This window comes from Ranitomeya variabilis, chromosome 5 (assembly GCF_051348905.1).
Source record: "Ranitomeya variabilis isolate aRanVar5 chromosome 5, aRanVar5.hap1, whole genome shotgun sequence".
Taxonomy (NCBI): domain Eukaryota; kingdom Metazoa; phylum Chordata; class Amphibia; order Anura; family Dendrobatidae; genus Ranitomeya; species Ranitomeya variabilis.
In genome coordinates, this window is record NC_135236.1 from 178,109,046 (window position 1) to 178,123,780 (window position 14,735).

The following is a 14,735-nucleotide window of genomic DNA, read 5'->3' on the forward strand; positions in this document are numbered from 1 at the left end:
GGTCAGGCAGTCTCAGTGGAGTGGTGGGGACGGAAGCCAGATTGTAGGTTGTCGAAGAGAGAGTTAGATGCAAAGTGAGAGGAAAGTTCAGCATGGACGTGCTGTTCAAGGAGTTTGGAGGCAAATGGGAGCAAAGATATGGGGCGATAGCTGGACATAGCGCTCAGGTCAAGGGAAGGCTTTTTGAGGATAGGTGTGATTGTGGCATGTTTGAAGGCAGAGGGGAAGGTACCAGAAGTTAGTGAAAGGTTGAAGAGATGGGTTAGGGATGGGATTAGTGTGGTGGTAAGTTTTGGGAGGAGGTGGGATGGGATGGGGTCAAGTGCACAAGTGGTGAGGTGTGATTTGGCGAGAAGATGAGCAAGCTCCCCTTCAGAGATTTTGGAGAGTGAAGTTATGGGGTTTGGGCATTGGTCTCTCATACAGAGGGGTTGTGGTGGTTGGACAACAAAGACTTGCCTTGTTTGGTCTATCTTATTTTTGAAGTGCGTGGCAAAGTCCTCGGCAATGATTAGGGAACTCGGAGGGGGCAGTGGTGGGCGGAGGAGGGAGTTAAAAGTGTTGAACAACTGTTTGGGGTTGTGGGATAAGGAAGATACGAGGGTTGTGAAGTAGGCCTGTTTAGCAGAGGTGAGAGCTGATTTGAATGCCAGTGTTGCTTGTTTGAGTGCAGTGAAATCATCTTGTGAATGCGTTTTCTTCCAACGCCGTTCTGCAATTCTGGACACTTGCTGAAGCTTTTTAGTAATGTGTTGTGATTGTGCCTGGGTTGTCTATTGGTTCGTCGCACTCTGGTATGCATGATGGGGGCGACCTTGTCAATACCTGATGCAAGAGTGGCATTGTAGAAAGCAGTGGCAGTGTCTGTGTCATGGAGTGAGGATATAGATGACAGTGGTAGGATAGAGTCATAGAGTGTTTAGGTGTGCGAGGTTCCTGCGTGGGTGCGCATGGTGCTTGACATGGGTGACAGGTGAGGAGGACAGGGATGAGAAAGTGAGTAGATGGTGGTCAGATAGAGGGAGAGGGGAGGTTGTGAAGTTAGATAGGGAGCATAAACGGGTGAAGACCAGGTCTAATGTGTGTCCGTTTGTGTGGGTGGCTGAGGAGGACCACTGAGTAAGTCCAAAGGATGAAGTAAGGGACAGGAGTTTGGAGGCTGCTGACTGGTGGGTGTCAATGGGGATGTTAAAGTCACCCATGATGATGGTGGGAATGTCAGCAAACAGAAAGTGAAGGAGCCAGGTGGAGAATTGGTCAATAAAGGCAGTGGTCGGGCCCGGCGGTCGGTATATGATGGCCATTTGGAGGTTGTAGGGGGAGTAGATGCGGACAGAGTGGACTTCAAAAGAGGGGAGGATAAGGGAGGGTAGAGGTGGGATTGGGTTAAAGGTACAGTTGGAAGAAAGGAGAAGACCCACTCTTCCACCATGTTTGTTGCCAGGGCGAGGAGTGTGGGTGAAGTGGAGGCCACCGTAACACAGTGCAGCAGGGGAGGCTGTGTCAGAGGGTGTCAGCCATGTTTCGGTGATGCCCAGAAAGAAATAGCACATCCATTAGATGCGCCAATTCCGGTGCTTAGCCTCCGCTCTCCCACTTGCCCTGGTATGGTGGCAAGTGGGGTAATAGTATTGGGGTTGATGTCAGCATTGTAATGTCAGCTGACATCAAGCCCAAGGATTAGTAATGGAGAGGCACCTATAAGACACCCCCATTACTAACCTCACTTGTCTGCCGATAATCAACTCAGCTACATCTGGAAGCATTGCTGAGCAGTGGAATGATGTGACTGCTCAACTCTGCATCTAGTAGACACTGAGCTGCATGTGAAAACTCAGCTTCAGTGCTGTGTTGACGTTAGTCAACTCACTGACATCACCATTTGCGTGTGTTGTCCGAAGTTCATCTATGAACTCCAGTCTCCTTATTGACATTGGTGCTCGGTTGTATAGCTGCGTTCTCACACACAGCTCAGTGTCTCCTGAATGCAGGGCTGAGCGGTTGCATCATACCACCACACTGCAATGTATCTAGATGTAGCTGAGTTGGGCTCATCGCGGGATAAATGAATTATCGGCTGACAGGTTAGGAATACTGTATTTTTTTATTTTTAATTTTACATTAATAAATGGGTAAAAGAGGGTTGGGGAGTTTTTATTTCAAATAAAGGTCTTTGTGTTTTTATTTCAATTAAAGGACTTTACTCAGTCTATGTTTTTTGTCTTTATTACATTTGACTGTGGGAGTAATAACGAGGATGTCTTATAGATACCAGTACACTACTAACCCCTGACCTTGATGTCAGCTGACATTACAAAGCTGACATCAACCCCAATACTATTACCCCACTTGCCACCTCACCAGGGCAAGTGAGAAGAGCGGTGGCTAAGCACCAGAATTGACGCATCTAATGGATGCGCCATTTCTGGGGCAGCTGAGAGCTGAAGTTCTTAGTATGGGAGGGAGCCAATATCCATTGCCCCTTCCAAGGCTATTAATATCAGCCCGCACCTGTCTACCGAGCCATTGCTGGTTATTAATTATAGGGAGGACCATGCTGTGGGCTGATATTAATAGCCTGGGAAGCTCCATGTTTACTACACTCTTTCCAGACTATAAACATCAGCCCCCATCTGTTGGCTTTCCCTCAGCTGGTGAAGAAAAATAAGGGGGACCACACACCATTTGTTTCTTTTATTTATTTAATTATGAGCTAAATACATGTATTGCAAGCTGCACTGCACTGATTATATACCTCAATGAGATATATGTATCTATCTGTAATTAAGATTGTTTTATTAGTTAGTAAACTAGGTTGAAATGACACAGAATTACTTTATGTAAAAGCTGATGTTAAAAATGCATTGCATCCAGATGCCATATGCATGTTATACAGATGTCATAGGTGAGGAAAATCGCATTGTTCCCGCATGACACACGCATAAACCTCGTCCTACTTTTTAGGAACAACATCTGACTGATTTTATTTACGCTGATGAGTGTGAGCCCTTGATGTGTATTATCTGCTTCTCAAGATAATGCATTGCTTGTGCATCAGTTATGGTCCACAGTCCAGAGTCCTAAATAAACAATTCACAGAAAAGGGAGAGCAAACAAAGCACAGGAACTGTTTCCTGACCTCTCATAACTATATGTGGCTACAAACGTCTCTGAATGTTAAAGTAGCACTCCAGTGATTTTATTTTTAATGCATCCTATGACTAGTACTTCAATACATATAATCCAGCAGTACCATAGTTGTTCATTTCTATCTGGAAATTCATTGTATATGTCATGTGATCTCATGGTGACCTCCTGGAAATAGCATAGCTTTTTGGGGGTCACCATTTCAGCTACCTGAACTACCTTTATGATGATATTGCATGGACTGTACCATTAATGTCAGAACCTACTATCACAGATAATGATGATAAATGCACAGCTTTTGTCACATACCGTATTTTTCGTTTTGTAGGACGCACTTTATTTCCCCAAAATTTGGGGAGGAAATGGGGGTGAACCTTACAAAGCAGATATATAGCTTGCCGTTACCGTTGCAGGCTGGGATGAGGGGGTGTCCGCCGCTGCTGCCGCTGCCCAGAGTGTCCCCTGCTGCCCAGGGTGATGCTGGATTCTCTGGAGCTGCGGGGGGCTCTGCCAACATTTTGTGAAAGGCCAGAGCCCCCCGGCAGTTTGTCCATGCTTTCCTGTGCGACAGACTCCGGGAAGATTGCCGACGGGAGGCGGCGCATGCGCAGATAGAGATCTCGGCACCAAGATCTCGGGAGATGAGATTTCAGCACTGAGATCTCATCTCTCGAGATCTTGGTCCCAAGATCTCCATCTGCGCATGCGCCGCCTCCCGGCCATTTTTCCAAAGTCCACTGCACAGGAAAGCATGGACGTACTGCCAGGGGGCTCTGGCCTCCGACAAGATGTCGGCAGAGCCCCCAGCAGCACCGGAGACACCCCTGCAGCACCAGAGACACCCCTGCAGCACAGGAGCCCCCCTGCAGCACAGGAGCCTCCCTGCAGCACAGGACACCTGCACACCCCCTCATCCCAGCCTGCAGCAATGCTCCACTTCTGCCTCCTCCAGCAGCGACCCTGGGATCCCTCTTCACCGCGGACACCACCCCCTGGTAAGCCATAAGATGCATGGATTATAAGAAGCACCACCAATTTATTAAAAAAAGTTTTTTTCCTATTTTTCTCCTCAAAATTTGGGGTGCGTCTTATAATCCGGAGCGTCTTACAAAGTGAAAAATATGGTATTTACAATTATAATTATATTGTGCATGGCAGGAAGTAGGGGCCGTTGCAGTATTGTGTCCGTCAAAGGGGCAAAATGTGTACACTGTTTTCTAGTGCATTTGCACAGGACATTAATATTTTCTTGGGGACAATTTTACCATCTATACGGCACAAAGGAGGCATGTATTACTATGTGGCAAGCATTATTATGTGGGGCACAAAGAGGAGCACTGCTGTTATGCCAAACACCAGGTGCAGTAACAAGGACACATATGCAGCAGCCACCTGAGGAAGACGGAGCTATTCCGTTGAAACGCGTTGTGGAAACTAATAAATGAAGATTTTATATCAACTCATCGTCTCGCATGCGCTCCTTTGACTGTTTTTTTCTCCCTTCACATATGCAGCAGCGGCTCAGTATTGGGGTATCAGCAGGTTGAGGTGTTTGTGCAGGTTCAGAATAGATGGGGATGGTGCTGGAAATGTGAGAAATCAAATGTGTGTTTATTGTAATCTCTGCAGACGAGTCGTGGATGGAAGAAGTTGCCATGTTGGTCTGGGCAATTGGAAAACATGGGAAAAGTGAACGACTGCATCAGAAAGAATGTCAGCTGTAAGTCACTATCTGAAACTGTACTGTAATCAATGGAAGGTTCTGCAGCACTGGTATCTACTTCTATATGGCAGTAATATCAGTGTGCCACCATAGTTGTAATCAGGGTTACCGGTTAGAGCTGAACTCCCAGCTACGCCTCTTCTGCAACCGACACCAGGCAATGCATTTTCAGTTAATTCCCACAATTTTTAATACAACAGGCCATTAAGAACCTGTTCTCAGAGGATTGAAGCCCTCTTTAAAGTAAGCAAATCTATAGCATCAGGGCCGCCATCAGGGCATGACAGGCATCACTGCTGTATGGGGCCCGGAGATGAGGAGCAAAAAGGGGGGCCCGCCGCCCGAGCACGCTGACAACCCGGTCCGCGCTCTGCTCGGGCCCCCTCTGACATTTTATTCATGCTGCTGCAGCTGCTGCGCTGCCATTGAGCCAATTAACTACCTGTGGGCTGGCGTCTCCGCGTCTGGTGTGTGTAAATGCAGGCTAAATGAGCGCTGTAGCTTTAAGGGGCCCGGTGCATCATGGGCGTGTGACGTCACACGCTGCCCTGCTCCACTTCCTCATTCCAGAGCAGAGCAGCGTGTGGTGTGCCACGTGCCTGCTGCGGACGGCGGTGGAGCAGACGGCGGAGCAGAAGAGGCAGGCCGGTGGCAGCAGGGGACCACCGCACGATGAGAGGACCGAGGACGTGCAGGATGCTGGAGCTGCTCTGCAGACCGGACCAGACGAGTGGAGCCGGCGGCGGGCGAGCAGGGTTAGTACCGTCCGTCCAGACTCCGGATGCAAACAGGGCCCGGGGGTGAGGGCCTGGGGGTGAGGGCCCGGGGGTGGGGGCCCGGGGGGGGGGGTTATTTGCTGCCTGCCTGCACGGGGGTCTGATTCAAACAGGGCCCGGGGGCCCCCACCCCCGGGCCCTGTTTGAATCAGACCCCCATGCAGGCAGGCAGCAAATAAACCCCCCCGGGCCCTGTTTGAATCAGACCCCCGTGCAGGCAGGCAGCAAATAAACCCCCCAGGGCCCCCACCCCCAGGCCCTGTTTGAATCAGACTCCCCGTGCAGGCAGGCAGCAAATAAACCCCCCCGGGCCCCCACCCCCGGGCCCTGTTTGAATCAGACCCCCCATGCAGGCAGGCAGCAAATAAACCCCCCCCGGGCCCCCACCCCCGGGCCCTGTTTGAATCAGACCCCCCCGTGCAGGCAGGCAGCAAATAAACCCCCCCCCCGGGCCCCCACCCCCAGGCCCTGTTTGAATCAGACTCCCCGTGCAGGCAGGCAGCAAATAAACCCCCCCGGGCCCCCACCCCCGGGCCCTGTTTGAATCAGACCCCCCATGCAGGCAGGCAGCAAATAACCCCCCCCCCGGGCCCCCACCCCCGGGCCCTGTTTGAATCAGACCCCCCGTGCAGGCAGGCAGCAAATAAACCCCCCCGGGCCCCCACCCCCGGGCCCTGTTTGAATCAGACCCCCCGTGCAGGCAGGCAGCAAATAAACACCCCCGGGCCCTCACCCCCGGGCCCTCACCCCTGGGCCCTGTTTGAATCCGACCCGTGGTGCAGGCTGAGGCACGGGGGGGTCGGATTCAAACAGGGCCCGGGGGTGGGGAGGTTTGTTTGCTGCCTGCCTGCATGGATTCAAACAGGGCCCGGGGGGGGGGGTTGGTTTGCTGCCTGCATGGATTCAATGAGGGGGGGTGTTTGTTTGCTGCACATTCCAACAAGGCACAGGTGGAGGTGGTACACATATAAAGTATCTTTGCGTCCGTATCCTTGTGTCCCTGCTGGACACAGGGGCAGAGATGCTGGACACGGGGGCAGAGATGCTGGACACGGGGGCAGAGATGCTGGACACGGGGGCAGAGATGCTGGACACGGGGGCAGAGATGCTGGACACGGGGGCTATGAATGATGCTGGACACGGGGGCTATGAATGATGCTGGACACGGGGGCTATGAATGATGCTGGACACGGGGGCTATGAATGATGCTGGACACGGGGGCTATGAATGATGCTGGACACGGGGGCTATGAATGATGCTGGACACGGGGGCTATGAGTGATGCTGGACACGGGGGCTATGAGTGATGCTGGACACGGGGGCTATGAGTGATGCTGGACACGGGGGCTATGAATGATGCTGGACACGGGGGCTATGAATGATGCGGACACGGGGGCTATGAATGATGCTGACACGGGGGCTATGAATGATGCTGGACACGGGGGCTATGAATGATGCTGGACACGGGGGCTATGAATGATGCTGGACACGGGGGCTATGAATGATGCTGGACACGGGGGCTATGAATGATGCTGGACACGGGCAGAATGGAGATATGGGGTATGATGAAAGACATGGGGGCATAACTGGAGACAGATGGGGCATGATTGGAGACACTGGGGGCAGAATTGGAGACAGATCGTGCAGGATCATGGGGCAGGATGGATATGATGGAGACAGATGGGGCAGGATGGGGAGATCATATGGTGCAGAAAGGATACTCATGAGGGCAGGATGGGAGAACATATGGCTGACGCCAGGAATGAGACACACGGGGCCAGGATGGCGAATATTATTACCATAGGGACTAATTAAGGGATATTATTACTGCAGTGATGTATTTATTTTTTGAGGACACTGTTTTAAATGAGGGGGCGGTCCTGTTACTGTGTAGAGTGACACTATGTCGCCTCTTTTTCTTTATGCTGTGTAATGTAGAAGTTGGGAAAAATTAAGTAATGTGTTCTACAAGCGGAGCTCGAGATAACTCTGTTATTTCCTGCAGAGACGAGTCCTGGCTGGAAGACATGATGGCGGTCTGTGCTGGATGAAAGATGAAGGACTTCACCTAGAGACGTCACTGGTAAGTCAGTGTTACCTGTACACTGACACTAAACACTGTATACTGTATACAGAGCTCCTGTGTATAATTTCACTAGTGATCACTGTATTATCTGTACACAGACACTGCATACTAAGTACAGCTCTCCTGTGTATAATGGCACTTAGGCCGGGGTCACACTGGTGCGAGATACGGCCGAGTCTCGCTGGTTAAAAGCAAGCTGTGGCACCTGCACTCCGGAGCGGAGAATGCAGCTGCATAGCAATACATGGAGCTGCACGCTCCGCTCCGGAGTGCCGGTGCCACAGCTTGCTTTTAACCAGCGAGACTCGGCCGTATGTCGCACCAGTGTGTCTCCGGCCTTATGGTGATAGTGTGGTGCTTTTTTTTTATTACTGATCAGAATTGTAGTATTCAGTCACTATGTGGTGGTAATATGTGGTCTGGACATGGTGTTGCGGTATTTGTCCCTTGTATGTGATATTATTCGATCACTGTGGTGGTAATATGCGGTCTGGTCATGGTGTAGCGGTATTTGTTCCTTGTATGTGATATTATTCGATCACTGTGGTGGTAATATGTCATCTGGTCATGGTGTAGCGGTATTTGTTCTTTGTATGTGATATTATTCGATCACTGTGGTGGTAATATGCGGTCTGGTCATGGTGTAGCGGTATTTGTTCTTTGTATGTGATATTATTCGATCACTGTGGTGGTAATATGCGGTCTGGTCATGGTGTAGCGGTATTTGTTCTTTGTATGTGATATTATTCGATCACTGTGGTGGTAATATGTCATCTGGTCATGGTGTAGCGGTATTTGTTTTTTATGTGATATTATTGGTCATTTTAAAAATTGAAAAATAAATAAAAATATACCTAAATTGTTTTGCATATTTTAACAAATATTTAATAGGTTACAGCAGAGTAGGGCCTCACCAAAAGAGTCTACCGTGTTATGGTGGCGGCTTACAAAATCTTTTGGCCAAAACAAAAGCTGCCGGCTATATGTGTAATCTGGTGATGGGAACTGTTAGGGTATGTGTCCACGTTAAGTAAACGCTGCGTGTTTGACGGTGCGTGGGGCCACAGCGTCAAACACGCAGCGTCCAGATGTTCCAGCATAGTGAAGGGGATTTTATGAAATCCCGTCTCCACTAAGCGTGGTAACACGCACCCGGCGGCCCTGCGACTCCGGACATACGGCGCTTCTTTTAAGATAGCAGCATGTCCGTGTTCCTTGCGGCAGCTGCGCCGCCGCAAGCTATAACACAGGGCCCTATGTGTGGGGTGCGATGATCCCGGATGTGTGCAATGAACACATCCGGCATCATCGCGTCACAGTAGGGGGCGGGGCTTAGCGCCGAGCGGGTTTGCCGCTCCGACGCAGCAACCGCCGGCCATCCTGAAGGTGGACACGTACCCTCAATGTGTGATTGGTGAGAAGTGGAGTTTTTCCAAGAGAGAGCGGTGGGACTGTGGACAGTTCGAGGGGTGGAGTGTGGAGGCGGGGCTGGGGTGGAGCTTGGGCGGAGTCTCAAGGGGGCCCCGAAAATGTTGCCAGTATGGGGCCCCAAAATTTCTAGTGGCAGCCCTGTATAGCATACCTCATAGCGGACTGATGGAGACCTAAATGTTCATGCAAATAGCTAATTTTTGTAGCACTGTTTTTTTTAAAAGAAACTACACTACCATCCAAAAGTTTGGGGTCACTTAGAAATTTCCTTATTTTTTTAAAAAAAAGCAGTTTTTTCCAATGAAGCTAACATTAAATGATTCAGAAATACACTCTATACATTGTTAATGTGGTATATGACTATTCTAGCTGCAAACGTCTGGTTTGTAATGCAATATCTTCATAGGTGTATAGAGGCCCATTTCCAACAACCATCACTCCAGTGTTCTTATGGTACTTTGTGTTTGCTAACTGTGTAAGAAGGCTAATAGATGGTTAGAATACCCTTGAAAACCCTTGTGCAAGTATGTTAGCACAGCTGAAAACAGTTTGGCTGATTAAAGAACCTATAAACCTGACCTTCCTTTGAGCTAGTTGAGAATCTGGAGCATTACATTTGTTGATTCCATTAAACTTCAAAATGGCCAGAAAAAAAGAACTTTCATGTGAAACTCGACAGTTTATTCTTGTTCTTAGAAACGAAGGCTATTCCATGTGAGAAATTGCCAAGAAACTGAAGATTTCCTACAACGGTGTGTACTACTCCCTTCAGAGGAGAGCACAAACAGGCTCTAACCAGAGTAGAAAGAGAAGTGGGAGGCCCCGCTGCACAACTGAGCAACAAGACAAGTAGATTAGAGTCTGTAGTTTGAGAAATCGACGCCTCACAGGTCCTCAACTGGCAGCTTCATTAAATAGTACACGCAAAACGCCAGTGTCAACGTCTACAGTGAAGAGGCGACTCTGGGATGCTGGCCTTCAGGACAGAGTGGCAAAGAAAAAGCCATATCTGAGACTGGCTAATAAAAGGAAAATATTAATATGAGCAAAAGAACACAGACATTGGACAGAGGAAGATTGGAAAAAAGTGTTATGGACAGACGAATCCAAGTTTGAGGTGTTTGGATCACACAGAAGAACATTTGTGAGACGCAGAACAACTGAAAAGATGCTGGAAGAGTGTCTAACGCCATCTGTCAAGCATGGTGGAGGTAATGTGATGTTCTGGGGTTGCTTTGGTGCTGGTAAAGTGGGAGTTTTGTACAAGGTAAAAGGGATATTGAATAAGGAAGGCTATCTCTCCATTTTGCAACGCCATACCATACCCTGTAGACAGCGCTTGATTGGAGCCAATTTCATTCTACAACAGGACAATGACCCAAAACACAACTCCAAATTATGCAAGAACTATTTAGGGAAGAAGCAGGCAGCTGGCATTCTACCTGTAATGGAGTGGCCAGCACAGTCACCAGATCTCAACCCCATTAAGCTGTTGTGGGAGCAGCTTGACCGTATGGTACCCAAAAAGTGCCCATCAAGCCAAACCAACTTGTGGCAGGGGCTTCTGGAAGTGCAGCGCCCCAGAGTCCTGGTCGTTGCAGTACTGTGGCTCCGCCGCTAAGGGGGGCTATGGTATGTCTGATGGCACTGAAGGAGTTCATCTGACCAGGTATCACAGACACCAATACATTTCACAGTCTGGCCTCCAGGGGGAGCTAAGGGTACTATTCATTAGGCCACTCCTCAGTCTGGTAAAACTGGGGGTTAGGCAGGAAGTTAGAAAGAATGCTGACTGGGTTGGAACCAGGCAACACCTTGTGGCAGAGGGTGTTGTAGGGGAAGATTCGGTAGGGTCCCTGTCAGGGGTGGGATCCTGACAGAGGCCTGGCAAACAGAGAGAAAGCTACGGGACCGCGCCTGCACTTCATAGCGGCGGTGCCCTAAGAAAGGACAAGAAGCGAGATTTATTGTGCTGAGTGAGAAACGAGATCAACGCAACAGGGAGAATACCAGTAGGAGTCGTGCTGTTAGACCGAGGCAACATCCTACTGAGGCGTAAATAACCGGTGGCCGGAACGCTGAGGAAGTACAGGGCTCTAAGCATTACTTCAAACCAACGGCAGGGCAGAGAGCTATAGGCTGGCTGTCTCACCTACATCACCTACGCAGACATAGGGGGCAACTTGTGGAGAGGGACGACTCTAGGGTCCCGGAAGAGCTCCGAGCCTTCCCGTCATACGGGTGCGTCCTACCATAAGATCTGGGGGACGAGAAGAAGAAGAAGAACATCAGAATCGAGTTGTGAGGGAACACGAGAAACAGACACAACAGTTGTGGGGACTATCCCGTAAGCACAGCAGGGGAGGACCACAACACATAAGCGCTAGAAGGAAGGCACAGATTTCCACCTGCGAAGGGAACTCTGGAGGTGCCATCGGACCGGCCGGACTTGCGCAGCCCGGCTAACCGTATTCCGGACTGAGGACCCAGAAGCCTTCAGTAAAGAGGTAAAGAGACTGCAACCTGGTGTCCTCGTTATTTACTGCACCGCACCACCACCACCATCCACATCTATCACTGTACGCCCCTCAGCAGGGTCACGGACCGGGTCTAGCCACCGTGACAACCCCAGAGCAGAGACTCAGAGGCCCGGTACCGGGTACCCCTCGGCCCTGCGGCAGTGGGGGCGCTACAGAAGCATGGAGTAAAATTTCTCCAGATTACCTCAGCAGTCTATCTGCTAGAATGCCAAAGGTCTGTAATGCTGTTATCGCTACAATGGGAGCATTCTTTGACGAAAGCAAAGTTTGAAGGAGAAAATTATTATTTCAAATAAAAATCTTTTTTTCGAACCTTGTCAATGTCTGGACTAGATTTTCAATTCATGTGGACCCTCAATTGATTAATAAAAGTATGAGTTTTCATGGAAAACACAAAATTGTCTGGGTGACCCTAAACTTTTGAACGGTAGTGTACATAATAAATATTCAAGGTCTGTAAATTAAAATCATTTAATCTCAGTTCACATTGGTTAGTCTTTAAGGGTTTTATATATGTCTTATGGCAAAAAAAGCAGACCACAAATATACAGTTTTGAAAATAAGTATTTGATACATTGCCGATGTTACACGCTTTTCCACCTACAAAGAATGGAGAGGGCTGTAATTTTCATTGTAGGTACACTTCAACTGTGAGAGACAGAATCTTAAAAAAAATCCAGAAAATCAAGTTATATGATTTTTACATAATTATTTTGCATTTTGTTGCATGAAATAAGTATTTGATACAATAGAAAAACAGAACTTAATATTTGGTACAGAAGCCTTTGTTTGCAATTACAGAGGTCAGACGTTTTCACACACTGCAGCAGGTATTTTGGCCCACTCCTCCAAACAGATCTTCTCGAGATCTTTCAGGTTTTGGGACTGTAACTGGGCAACATTAAGAAGAGTTTCTATTGAGTTCAGAAAAAACACCCTCTCCCTCTCTGCCTGCAGTTCCTTGCTATCTACTGTGAACATGTCTCAAGGTAATGGTATAATGTTTCTACTATATACATTGCATATGTAACTGCGTTGCCTAGACTAGCTCACATATCCCCTGCTATTTTACCATATTCAGGGGAAGATCATGGGGGCTCACTCACCTCTATATTTTGCGCATATTTAGGAGTGTTACCCCACTTCCATACTTTCTTAGCAATTTTTGGTCTGCAGTCAGAGTGGGACGCTCAAAATTGTTGTTTCATGGTATCTTTTGCATTGTTTGTTGCCATCTTTACATGCTATCTTTTAGCTGTTTTTCGCTACTACTTTTTGTCCATGTATTATTCTATAATAAGTGTGTGTATATTTAATACTTCAATAAATTAATTCTTGTATACATTATTCTCTATACCTCTATCTTTTAAGCACAGACTTTTGGTCTATGACCATTTTCAATATGATCCCTGGGATCTAGGTACTACTCGATTAGTCTGGTGCGTTTTTAGTTGTTTTAGGTGCATTCTATTGAGTTCAGGTCTGGAGACTGCAAGACCTTGAAATGCTTCTTACGGAGCCACTCCTTAGTTACCCTGGCAGTGTGTTTAAGGTCATTGTCATGCACAAAGACCCAGCCACGATCCATCTTTAATGCTTTTACTGAGGGAATAAGGTTGTTGGCCAAAATCTCGTGATTCATAAGTGAAGTCGTCTCGTCCCCTTTGCAGTAAAGCATCCCGCAAAGTTTGATGTTTCCCCACTATGCTTCATGGTTGGGGCCTGTGTTTTTGGGGTTGTACTCATCTTTCTTCCTCCGAACGCGGCGAGTAGAGTTGATACCAAAAAGTTCTATTTTGGTCTCATCTGGCCACATGACCTTCTTCCATGTCAACTCTAAATCATCCAGATGGTCATTGGCAAACTTCAAATGGGCCTGGACATGTGCTGGCAGAAGCAGGGGAACCTTGCATGCCCTACAGGATTTCTATCTATGACGGTGTAGTGTGTTTTAATGTTTGAAACTGTGTACCCAGCTCTCTTCAGGTCTTTGAACAGGTCCTCCCATGCAGTCCTGGGCTGATTCATGACCTTTTACAGAATCATCCTTACCCCACGAGGCGAGATCTTGCATGGAGCCCAAGACAGAGGAAGATTGACAGTCATCTTTTTTTCTTCCATTTTATAATAATTGTGCCAACAGTTGTCACCTTCTCAACAAGCTGCTTTCCTATTCTCCTGTAGCACATCCCAGCCTTGTGCAGATCTACAATTTTGTCCCGGTGTTCTTAAACAGCTCTTTGATCTTGGCCATGGTGAGAGGCTGGAGTGTGATTGACTGAGTGTGTGGTGACAGGTGTCTTTTATACAGGGAAAGAGTTCAAACAGGTGAAATTAATACAGGTACTGAGTGCAGAGTAGGAGGGCGTCTTAAAGAAAAACTAACAGGTCTGCGAGAGACAGAATTCTTGCTGATTGGTAGGTGATCAAATACTTATTTAATGCAATAAGATCAAATTTAACTATTTATAAATCGTACAATGTGATTTTCTGTTTTTTTATTTTTAAATTCTGTCTCTCGCATTTGAAGTGTGCCAATGATAAAAGTTACAGACCTCTCCATTCTTTGTAGGTGGGAAAACTTGTAAAATTGGTAGTGTATCAAATACTTATTTTCCCCACTGTATTTTTACCATCAAAGTTAAAGGAAACCTTAAAAGAGTGGACTACTTCTTAGACAATCTTCTCTTAAATTATACAGTACCCCTTGTACAATAAAAAAAACCCTTACACTCACCTCGTGCACCAGCGCTGTACCAGTAATGTAGATGCCCGGTGCTTGTGTGGCATTGCTATGCCACATGAGCCGAAGGAAGTGTGGCCTGTGCTGTCCATCAGTGGCTGCTCATTACCTGCAGCACTCCCATGGTATAACAAGGTTATTTGAGTGCCGGAAAAACCAGCATCGACATTCCAGGAATGGCTTTGATGCATTTTTTTATTTACATGGGGAAAAGCTGCATTAAAGAAGTGGTTGTTCAAGTAGTGGACAACCCCTTTATCAGTCCCAATGGAGCACATTATGGATAAATG

The 14,735-nt window shown here is 47.9% G+C and overlaps 1 protein-coding gene across 1 annotated transcript in view; it reads right to left on the bottom strand.

The window, feature by feature from the left end:
- The window catches only part of LOC143775442 (peptidyl-prolyl cis-trans isomerase FKBP8-like), a 135,815-nt gene that overhangs the window by 100,272 nt on the left and 20,808 nt on the right, over window positions 1-14,735 (bottom strand). The window lies entirely within an intron of this gene.